The sequence below is a fragment of the Hippoglossus stenolepis genome, chromosome 20 (genome assembly GCF_022539355.2).
Source record: "Hippoglossus stenolepis isolate QCI-W04-F060 chromosome 20, HSTE1.2, whole genome shotgun sequence".
In the NCBI taxonomy this organism is placed as follows: domain Eukaryota; kingdom Metazoa; phylum Chordata; class Actinopteri; order Pleuronectiformes; family Pleuronectidae; genus Hippoglossus; species Hippoglossus stenolepis.
This window is the reverse complement of record NC_061502.1, coordinates 10,326,192-10,338,831: the sequence shown is the minus strand read 5'-3', so window position 1 is coordinate 10,338,831 and position 12,640 is coordinate 10,326,192. Positions and strand designations below refer to the sequence as shown.

Genomic DNA, 12,640 nt, shown 5'->3' with positions numbered 1-12,640 from the left:
CTGTGGCCGACTCGTTAAAGATTGTGGTAAACACATCATCACCTCCGTACCTGACACTGTGGTAGACAGGTTAATGATCGGTGCTACTATCACGGTTGGCGTTGACAGCTCTCCCCCACTCACTCGTCACATCTTATTACCGCTGCCAATCAGGATGGCGGGCCCCGTCAATTCCACCTTCCTGTCAGATCGACAGGATAAATGGAAGATGGCTCAGATTTTATTAAATATCCTGACATGCGAAATCGCTCCAGAGTCAACTTCATCATCTAAATCAAAAGTGCCATTATCCAGCTCCTTGTTAAAATAATTGTTTTCCGGAGGTTTTACAATTACGACTGTCATGACTTGTTGCATATTACTTGATGTTAAAATGTTGTGACCGTCGGCCCTGCCAGAGAAATAATTTTTTCACATTTGGAGAGAGACCGGTTATGAACATGGATACTGGACCCAATCCTCCTCCCACCTGCAGGGTAGCAGTCCCTGCAGAGGCAGTGAAGCTGGGAACAAGGGTTTTTTAGGCTCTAAAGCTATGTAGATAGGAAGGATTTAATGTTTTCATTTCATCTCTTTTAAGGCTTCAACCCAAAAATATTGCCTCACATTATACCTGAAATATGCAGATACTGCACTTTGCCTTTGGATAATCTTTATAGAAGGGAAAAAGGGGGAAATAAAGTTCACACGAGCAAAATGCAAAATTCTACTAGCTTTGTTGTTAGATTGTGAAAGAAAATAGACTTTTTTCGTATTTACATGTCACACCACATAAAAAAAAGTATCTGAGTTTTGCTTGGTGCATTCTATTTGTTTAGTTTAGTTCAGTCATTTCAGTGGAATCCAAAAACCATTTTACAGAACAAAACCATACACGTACACACATGTTATTTATGTGAAATGAGCAGGTACATTTTTTTTCTTCAAACTGCTCCTTTTTCATTCGTAGAATAACATAAATACAGATGGCCTTTCATATTTTTTACTGTGACTTAACGTTACAAAAATACATAGGGTCAAAAGCTGAGATGGCAGTTACACTACTTAGATCTGCACTACTGCCATTTACGTTAGCTTTAGCAGGACTTTTTTCAAAAAAATTAGCAGATTTAGCTGCATTTACTGTATTTATGTTGAACAACAAACTGAAATTACAGTAAAACAATACAAATGCTAACATAATTGAACGTTACTTCCATAATTGCACAATTATTTGCATTGTCAAGATAAATGCTGATAATGACCCCAATGTTTAACAGCCATATCTCTGTGTGTTGATTTTATATAATTTTTACCAGGTTTAAGTAGTAAGTGATTTACTAAACCAATAAGCCTGTTGAGTCTGTAATTTTAAAATAGTTCATTGCTGACACAATGACAAAGAATCCAATAATGACAGGAAGAAATATATAAAAAAATTTGAATAAATGTTTTTGAAATGTAAGATTTTATATTTAATAATTGAATTGTTCATTTATTTGGTCAGAATTTACTGAGAGTTTATCGTTCTATCTTGTGATACCCTCTATTTAGTATGAGTATCTGCATGACAGCCAACACTGCACCCATCAAGGTAATGTGATTATTAGCCTTTGAGAGTGAAGTCAAAGATGTGGCATTTCTCCCTGAATTTGTATGAGCTGTTAGGGAAACACAAGTGAACTTTGGCTCCCATCAACAAATCTGCCTAATAATCTTCTCTGTGACTTAGCAATTACCGCAGTCCTTGACCTGAGTGGGAGGGAGGGAGGAACGGGGAGGATGAGGGGGAGAACACAGGATGCGGGTGGGCATGTCAGTGCATCAAACTGGGAATGCCGCTGGAGCTGTGGGATCCGGAGAGCTCCGTGTCTGGCCTTTACCGAGCGGGTGCTGAACGAGCTCATCAATATTCATCGACCCGCTCTGGCTAATGTCCCCAGCGACGGGCGGAATAAAGTTGCAGAGGTCGCACACTTCACACGGGGGAGAGGGAGGCCGGGGGAGAGCGGCGGAGAGAATGAGCGATGCTGTGAGCGGGCGATGATAAGAGAGTGCAGGTTTCAGACAAAATGAGAGCAGAGAGAAGAAACACCAAAAGGGCAAAGCCTCGGGGCTTGTTGAGGGGTGAGGGAGTTTATTACAACTTGAAAGTGAAACACATAAAACATGCAGGGGGAAACATAAGCGCAGAGATAAAGACACACACGGCTGTGGAGAACAAACACAAACACACACACACACACACACACACACACACACACTCCGTGCATGCAGAGTGTGATATGACAAGATGAGTGTAATGGCAAACAAATGCAGCTCCTCTAACCTCCCCCCTATGTGTTGTGCCGTTTCTCGCTCCCTCTTTGCAGTCTGCGGTAGATCCACATTGTATGACATGACACCTGAGTATACATAACGCTACACGCCTCAAGAGAGGAAGCAGAGTTTGTGCATAAGAAGATAAGAGACAGAGGGAACTCAGAAGACAAATACAACAAAGCAGGGGAGTGGCACCACAGAAAGGGTAGATGGAGGTTAGGAGGAGAGAACGAGCTCGTACGTTGAAACCACGCTGACACAAACCTGCTTTGACGTGATGCCCCACATCAATTTTAAGCACATGCATGAGCAGCCTTTACTGTATATTTTAATTTTAAATCAATTTTCACCAACACTCTGACCTCTCCTTAATCATGCATGCGTGAAGGAGCTGATGAGGGTGGTGTGAGGAAGGCCAAGTAGAAAGGACGACGCTAAATAATGTGCTACGTGTGCGCTAACTCATAAAAAACACATGACTACACATTTCAAATAAGACTTTAACTGGGCTCAGTAGACATGAGTTTTTAAAATCCTGATCTGGTTTGAAATCAGGTGGCATCACGCACTGGAGGAGAATCTTTGCAGTATACTCTTCTCTCTCAACTCAAGCATGCACACACTACAAGATTAGAAAACAATGGCGCATCACACACTACAGGATATTATTGAGATTATCGCTCCAGGAGGGAGCGACCTACCACCTCACGTCACCTCTCCGACGTGGTCTGATGAGGAAGGAGCCGCAAATGAAAAGCAAACAGGCCGGAGACTGGCGTGGTGCGACAACTTGCTCTATCAGTAATAACGCTTTGCACTGATATAAACTAAAAGGAGGAAAAAACGAGTCCGGATGAGAAAATGACAGCCTGTCTATTCTGCACTCGTACTCCAATAGTTTCACATTCGCCTTTTAAAAAGCTTGATTCATTGGCTCTGCTTGGAAAGTAGTGACTTAATCACCCTGTATTTAAATCTTAAACATCAAACATGTTTCGGAGGGGCTGTACGAGAAAACTTAAATGACCAAACTTTTTCTGCCACCGCCCCAGGTAAAATGTCAGAGCGGGAAGTCCGGGAGAAGAACGGCTCTGTAACCCCTCACACTACCAGAAAATCTGGGCCGACCCGATTTCTCCTCCGATTTACGTGGGAGCCAAATAGTGGTTTAAGTGGCATGAAATTCCTGTTCAAACACGAACTCAGATCAAGGTGTGAGATGATGTTTAAGCACGGAGGCTCACATCAGGCTAAATCCTCTCATTTAAGATGAAGGCTGTACTTGGACCTATAGAGAAACAAAGAACTTCATCCATCTCATCTCATATCACCTTTCTCCCTCCTCCTCCTCCTCCTCCTCCGAGCTGCCCACTCCCACTGCTTCAACTGTCCTCAGGTTCTTTTCTCCTTATTCTTCCTCTCGTCCGTCTCACCAACCACATCCCATCTTGTCTTGTTTATTCTATCGCACTGTCTACTCTCTGGCGTGTTTCTTTTTTTCTTTTTTTTTTGCAGAATCATCAGCGATCCTGCCGAGTGGATGAAGTGTTGCTCTCTTCTTGTCTGGCTCAGAGTTAAAAAATGGAGAGTAAATTGGGATTTCTCGCACAAGGAACAGAGCGGGGAGAGATCAAAGCTGACAAAACAAGTGAAATTATTGCTGGGGGCTTGACTATCACGGCTGTGACCCCTGACCTGTTGCATTAGAGTGTGGCCATAAGATTCCTGAACCCCATCACATTTATTATTTATCTACTTGGAAAGAGACTCTGCTCGCTCTCACTCTTCTTGTATAACCCTCTCCCCTCCAGTGCAGCCTCATTCACTTTCATCAGACAAATCCTCCACTGCTTCTCTGTACAGCTCCTTCTTTCCACCTGGCCTACACCTCTGGAAAAGCTCGATCATTTCCTTTTTTTCTCTCTACAATCCCTCGTGTGGCTCCTCCCGAAGTTCTCCTCCAGTTTTCAACTCCTTTTCAACTTTCTCATTTCGTGTGTGTGTGTGTGTGTGCACCACAGGGGCCTAATGACAACACATTGTTCTGTCAAGCAACAACACTCCCACTTGTGTTTCTGTTTATAATTCTGTCATATCAAACAAATACTGCAGTTACAACAGAAAAGTGCACCATCCATCTGTGCAACTCGTCTTGTTTTCTTCCCGTCTCCCTTGGATATGTGTCAGGGTTGCGGCTTATCATGCCACTATGGTTTTGCATACTTCAAACGGCAGCCTTAATATTTAAATATACAGCTGGTGCAGTAGGTGATGTGGCGGTATGGCAGGAGCGGAGATGCACGCAGGCAGGGAGGGACGCGCGGAAAAATAAAAGCTTGCAAAAACACATTACACTCCTGAAAACTTAAACTTGAAATATTCACAGTTCTTAAGATGTTTTTAAACCCTTAAACTATTTACAATAACCATGTGGACTGCCAATGCATACACCATATTTCTTTGAGAGAGGTCTGTTTCTGTGTATGCAGTGTGCATACGCTTCACCCTAGTGTACAGAAACGGTGGAATTCTGTAGTTCTGTTAATTGGTGCATAAATCACCGTCCTATCTTTCTACAGAAAAAGAAACAAAGGTGGAGACAGGAATTAGGAAAGAGGCTATAAGTGGAAGAGACATTTTGAAATGGACACACACACACAGTCACACACACATTGCTTTGGCACTTTCTCAATCATACATCACTCATACACTGCCGGTACAGCCGTTAGGGGCAATTTGAGACTCAGTATCTTGCCCAAGGACACCTGGGCATGCGGAATGAGGAAGACTAAGATTGAACTACGACCTTCTGGTGGATGATCCCCTCTTCCTTCTGAGCCACAGCTGCTCCTAAAATGCATTCGGAATTTGTCTCCAGTGAACACTTGTCATCTGATCTCACCTCTCCCCGCTATATGCAAATAATCACTACTGTCAGAAAAGTATCAGTCATTATGTGTTGGTGTGTGTTGATATTGTGGCAGCGATGCAAAACAAATCAGCTTATGGTCACTGAGAAGCGTGAAAAAAGGCAGAGTAGGTGTTCCTAATAGAAAATCTGAAAGGGGTCTAAATGACTAAGAAAAAGAAAGAAGCAAAGAACCAAGAATCACCTTTGATCAGAAAAAAGGGCAGCACCCATAAATGGAAATAAATGGGATGTTTTTCTTTTAAGTAAATATCTACAAATTGAAAATCAAATTTGACTTAATGATCATAACAGTGTAAGATAAAAAAAAACAGCTCGGGACAAGATGAAATGAAAAACAAGACAAATGAAGACTTGCCACAAGACAAAGCAGGCCTGGTCAGGGTTAACATGTGGGGGTCTGGAGATGCAGAAGGGGAAGTTCACAGAGTGCAACTATAGTACACAGCGTGGTCTGCTCTGCTCTGCTCAGCTCAGTTCATCCATATTAGATAGATGGGGTGCTGCAAGGCCAAACAGCCCAGCGGCGAAACCGAAAACACCGCGGCAAATGATCTGTGACATTGACAGGGGGAAAGGGGCTTGTAGCATGAGTCAGCGATCACTGCTGATGAGCTTGGATGATGACTTCTCGTGCACGTGCAGGTGGCTCTCCCCCCCGCAACCTTCGCCTATGCTCAGCAACATTCAGAGTGCACACGGGCGTGAAGACCTTGATGCAGTGACCGGGCTCACCTCCCTTTACTGTGTGTGTTAGTGTGGTTGGGGGCATTAATGCTAGCACTGTCATGGGATTAAGCAAAGTAATTACCATCTTCACACTTTAAAATGAAGGCCACGGCAAAGAGGGCATCACACTGGCCCACATGTATGTACACCGCCACGCAGTACAAGCACCTATACCCACAACCTAAACACATATTTGCTTTCAGATGCCACCTCACTGTCTGCGAAATGCCATGAGTAAAAAAAAAAAGAAAGAAAAAGCTAAGTATGTTGTTATTAGTGACATAAAGGCCAAACTCACAATATACACGTGCAGACATGCACAGCGACAAAACAGACCGTCCAATCTTGACAGTGGTGACATTTGGACGCCCTGCTGTTATGACTAATCGGCCAAAATGAAGTCACAAAATCCATCCCTGGCTTCACCTCTCAAACCCTTTGTTCCTCTCCTCTGGTATCAAACGTCAGCCCCCCCTCCCCTCAACCCACAACACCGAAATGTCAGCATTTCAATTGGGCTCATTAATACGTCCTCTTTTAGGCATCTAGTGTGTGTTGGGATGCTGCGGGATCGTCGTCTCTGAATCTTTCTCCCGCTTTATGTCTCTGATCCATCTTTATCTCTCCCCTCTCTCTGATATTCACTCTGTGTGTTTCTTTCTGATTCACTGGGTGTGTGTGTGTGTGTGTATGTGTGTGTGTGTGTGTGTGTGTGTGTGTGTGTGTGTGTGTGTGTGTGTGTGTGTGTGTGTGTGCGCGTGAGGCAGTGACTGTGAATCATGCAGTGGCCTTTCCACTGACATGGCCCGGCCTGACCCAGTCTGGACACCGCTGAGCTGAACAGCATCCATCACAGTAGCATTCATCTGCTCCTCACACAGGCTGCCAAGCTGGAATGCATGTGTTTGTCTGTGCGGGTGTATAAAACAAAAATGTCACTGTATATGGATGAGGATGTATAGACCATGGGCTGTAAATAAACATCAGCACTTCCTCCCGCTGTGCAAAACTGAAGCCAAAATATCTCAGATATGGGTGCTGCTATCTTGCGCCGGTGACATTATTCAGACTCAGACCCAGAGCCTGCACAGGGGAGATTGTGAAGTGAAGCTGCGATATCGAGGTAGCACCGATTCACAGGCTTGACCAATCGTGGGTCAGTCTCATCTGTCAATCATGATGTTTCTAACCAAATTCAAAACACTTGAACACACATCCTTGTGTTTATCAGAAACCATCTTTAAGAAAAAGGTATTTAATGTGTACTTTGATTTTTTTGTTTGCTCCATCCTCTAACATGGAGGAGGCGAGGTTTGCGACCTCTTTCGCAGCCAGCCACCAGGGGGCAATAAAGGTGCTGTGGTGTCACTTTTGGGAGCTTTCATTAGATTATTCAAAGATGGATGACATGACATCTACCCGAAAGTGAAGCCAAATTGGACAAAACTAAAAGTCAAAGAAATGTGGCACATTAATTCTCGGAAATGGTTACCGTCATTTTAGGTAGTTCATTTCATAATGATGTTTGTGTGTTTGTTATTCTGGTAAGTTAGTTATTTGATGCTGATACAAACAGGGTGAATGATTGACAGCTGTGATTGACTCGTGTATCTGCGTGACTTTGCTCCATCCCCCGATCACTACTGACCCAGCAGACAAATGTGCAACTTGGCAGCATCTGTATCTGTGGTAATTTGGCTTTGTCTCTGGATAGTGCGAGGAAGTGGACACAGGCCGTCCATCTTTATTCACAGTTTTTAGTTCAGACAGAAACATGCAGATCCAGGCATGTAGTGAGGAAGAGGAGGCTTGGACTGTCAATGTGAAGAGAAGTTTCAAATCCTGAGACGTTATGAGGATCTGAGGATTTCTTCACATAGTATCAAAGTGCCAATGAGGCAGGGATGGAGGATTACACAGCGAGTGAATCAGATCTGTAGGAATTCAAAAGCAAGCTGAAACACACACACAACCTGGTTATCAGGAGACAGGGAAACAAAGAGAAAGCTTTAATGCCAATAATCTTTGAGGTAAATCAGTTGTGAAAACCACAGAGACTGTGCCCTGAATACAAATCTGGCGTGGAATTAGTTCGGTTCCTGCCCTATGTGGGCTGGTGGATGGAAGAGATACTGTTCTTTATTTTAAATAAGGTGGTTTGACTTTATTTCAGGCTGCAGGCCCCTGTGGTCGGAGATCAGAGAGCATGCTGGCAGCTCATCAGAAAACAGCAGCAAGCCAGAACAGACAACAAATACAAATTCAGCGGATTATTAACATCCAGTACACACTGAATGAGCTGCAATCTCTGAGACAAAGATATAACAGCAGCTAAAGTTAATTTAGTTCAACATTAAAGGGATAGTCTGCCATTTTGAATGATATCCTTACGCTTCCTTGTTGAGAGTTAGATGAGAATATTGTTACCACTCTAGTGTTTGTTCGGTGAACTTGAAGCTTCTGCAGGCATCTTAGTTTATCTTAGAATAACAACAGGGAAAACTTAATGTGGCTCTAATAGATAGTAATTGATTAACAAAGAAAACAGGGTAAACAAATCAGATGTATCATGTTAATTCATTAGTTATAGAAGGTGTTTGTTTGGGAAGTTTGTACGACTGGACAGAGCCAGGTCAGAAATTTCCTCCTGACTTCCAGTCTTTGTGCTAAGCTAAGCTAAGCTAAGATAAGACAAGCTGATATAAGCTAAGATAAGCTAATCAAAATTTTTTATGTACAGACATGTGTGATATCAATCTACTCATCTAACTCTTGGCATGAAAGCACATATTGGTATTTCCAAAAATGTTGAACCATTTCTTTATAAGTTTTTGAGCGGAGGCACAAAAGTGAGTTGAGTCTGAGCTTAAATTTATAAACAATCAATCAACAGTGAGTACTAGAGATCTCACAATATTCTTCTGATTAGAAAAATGACAGATATCATGTTTTACTAACTGATTCACACTCACACATGTAGGTTTTAGTTGTAATTATTATTTCTACCCTACGTGCTGAGCGCTCTCTCTCTTGCTCTCTTCGGGAGAAGGGGATGAGCGCCATACAAACAGCTGTTTATGTTTATATAGCAGCGTTCTCTCTCGTTGGCTCGTTGAACGTTATATATATTTACAACCACAGCCAATGGAAATCAGTCAGACTAGGAAACTGATCTGATCTATGCGTCTATGATCTCCTCTTCTCTGTATCAGCGGGGAACCTATACACAAACGGTACAGTCAGTGTGTTCTTAACAACTTTCCAGTGTTCTTCGTGAAAAGAAATAAAATCAGAGGACAGAGGAAGTAAAAACAATGAGAGAAAAATAGCAATAGAAAAAAGGTAAGGAGAGATTTAAAATAAGCTAAAGTCTTGCAGAGAATTCCATAGTGTTATCTGGGCCTTATAGCGAATGCCCGGCCATCCTTTGTCACCAACTGTGACAGGAAAGTAACCAGCAGGGCTCCGCAGATCTCAGTGGCAGAGGGGGCACATACCAGGTCAATGAATCAGAGAGGGGTTCAAGAGCGAGGCCGTTTGAGGCCTCAAAAGTGCGTGATAACATTTTTAAATCTATTCGAAATAAAAGGGAGCCAGTATTTTGTACCAACTGGAGACATAGGGAGGGAGCCCAAGCAAAGTGTGTTTCGAGCTTAGAGGAGATCAAGTCATATCACAAACAAAACAAATCCCTTTATATTGGAAAAAAATATCATAATTATATTTCTGTGCTGCTCCCTCTGCCAGAGGGACAGCGGTCACGTCAGGCCACATCGGCAGAGGAGATGAATTCAGATACAGCTCTATCAGCACAATCAAAGCACAACAGCCATGCTTTTATTATTTGTATCTGGGCTTTTACTATAATTCCCTGAAAAAGCCCGGCTGTATTAATGGAGTGCTTTCTACAGACGCTCAACCTAATTACTTTCAATTCCAGTGTTGTATTTTAACTAAATCGTCAATCTTTTGCCTGATATCAAGAGAAGAAAAAATAATATGGAATATAATGCAAGTCCAGCATAATGTCTGCGATTCATCAATGACAATCAACCAAGCCGATTTGTAGGGACAAATGACATCGATTTTGATCCTGAAAAATTACACGATCAACTAAAAAGCCTGCAGTGTTGTCCCGTCTAATCTTCTCTCTGTTGATCAATGAACTACATTTTTTATCTCATGTTAATTCCGGAAATTACTCTTTCCACCAAACTTTTGAAGTGTTAGTTTTCTTTCTTTTAGTTTTCAATTTAAAAAATAAATAAAATAATAATTCGCGGAGCTATGTGAAGTAAGCCAAGCTTTCATCTTTTCATCAATGGCCTTTCAGTGCCGTACATATTGAGGATAGAGAGAAGTGGAGAGGTGGAGTTAAGCACTTTGCACATCAGAAGATGTACAGAAAGAGAAAAGGACGGATGAGGAGATTAATTTTTTTAAAATCAATCACATTTTCTTAAACCTTGTTATGCAGTTACGTCTGAAATAAAACATGCATACGGTTGATTTAGACAGTAATTATGTCCAGGTATGTCTGTATGCATCTAAACGCATGGGAATGTCTGCACAGCTGAGTGTGTGTGTGTCAGCATGAGTGTGCGATTGCTACTTTGCACACGACTTCGATCGCAGACGACAGCGCTAATCAGAAGACTTTTGTCAGACAGCAAACAGACTGTGGCGGAAACGCAAAGATGAGAGAAACTCCGGCTTTAACATACTACCGACATCCGTTTCACTCACACACCACGGCTTGACAGTACGGTTGTCATGGAAATCGCAGCAGACAGTCTGTGTGCATGCGCGTGTGTGTGTATGTATGTATGTGTGTGTGTGTGTGTGTGTGTGTGTGCGCGCGCATGCACGGAACCGGAGGGCTCAGTGTGCAGCGAAAAGATGGATACAGTGGTTTTGTGTAAATGTGAGTTAGTGAGTGTGTCTCTCGGATAGCCTGTGGGACACAGTTAGAAGGGAGCTGTGCTGATTAGCTGAGGGACCAGTGGGACAGAAGGGGAACAATACCTCCTCCTCTACCTCCTCCCCTCTTTCTGGGTATAAGCCGACATGACGTGGTCACAGAGGGGCACTACTCAGTCTCTTGCATGGCTTTGGGGCACCAACATGCTGCTTATGGGAGGTACCAGCCTAGCAAACATGACTTCTGCACCACAGCTTTCAGCCGGGCGACAGCCAGTGGAAACAATGAAGTGTCGGTCCAATTAGGAGGCAAAATGTAATAAATAATTGAGTGGGCAAATGTAAATGTGTTTGTGCATGGCTTTGGATTTGTGTGTCAGTACAGATGTGGATATGGAAAATCTTTTAAACTAGAAAAAAATAGACTAATCAAACTTAATTGAGACACTTTGCAACAAAAACCCTGTTCACACACGTAGAGTCCTTTCGGTCGCCTTAGGGAGAGACGAGAGAAAGTGGCACTTCATCTGAAACAAGTCCTGCTCTTACACCAAGACTTCTTTTACAAGATTAATTAACTGATCCCCTGGGTGTGCGCTCCCTTAAGAGCGCATGTGTTCGCCTGCCCCTGTGTGTGTCTGAGTGTGTGTGTGAGTGTGTGTGTGCGTTTCGTCAGATCCTGCCAAATGTCGGGAGTGCACCCAATTAGTTAAAGAGTCCAAGCCCACACACCTGTCTACCTGCGCTGACAATGGCCCACGGCTGTGCGCATACATTTACACATTAATTAACCAGCTCGGGCCATTAATTAGTCACTCAGGAAACTTAATGACTAGCCACTCGATGGTAAGTTACACCAGGGAGGGAGGAAAGAGCAGGCAGAGCCACACATACAAATACTGTGCACACACATGCAGACATACTGTGTGCTCGACACTGTGCATAGCCTACAGTACACACTCCTAAAAGACATATAAAGGAATCTTTATAATATTATATGTGATGGTATGTGTTGTACAAAAACAAACAAATGAGCAAATGCATTTATCTCCATTAGTACGACATAAAGAGGGCAGATCTTCTTTGCCAAGACACTGTATGTTACGTATAACCTCCTTAACTGCTGAATCTTTTCTTATGTTGCCTTTTCATATTATACAAATCTTTTTCTGCTATAAAATCATACAACACAGAACACCAATACAATATTAATCTGTTTTCCTTTCACTATTATGGTTTGTTGGTATACGTTAAGTCTTATGCAGGTTAACTTTAACTGGAGATATATCTCATCCAAAGTCTTTTTCAATAGAACACATACATTTACAGATATTTAGTATTTTAGATGCCTACTTTATATTTTTCTAGCTGTAATCGATCAAGTCAAATCTTGGTTAACTGAAATTGAGCCAATCAAATGGGTGCAGGGGAAAAAAATCTGCTCTTTATCTCTAGATCAGTGTTGGGGAACATTTTTCCTTTCAAGGGCCATTTTCCCAGGTAGACTGTCCCCTCCACTGCCGGACATAAATGGATTAATCCTGGAATGCTATTGATGTAGCGCTATTCTCCTTATGAATGTAACATCTGCCATTGTCCAGCCAATGAGAATTTGTCTGGACCAGTTGATCAACTAATCCAATGAGAGACTCCGGCCCTAGACTTTCCAAAATTGCACATTTGTTTGTGTCTTTCACAACTGAGACGAATAAATACATTTATAAAAGTCAAGCTTTCATGAAAAGGCACGGGTGAATAATT

General features: G+C 42.5%; 1 protein-coding gene across 1 annotated transcript in view; it reads right to left on the bottom strand.

The window, feature by feature from the left end:
- Positions 1-12,640, bottom strand: part of nbas (NBAS subunit of NRZ tethering complex) — a 155,705-nt gene that overhangs the window by 27,206 nt on the left and 115,859 nt on the right. The gene's annotated exons all lie outside the window — the stretch shown is intronic.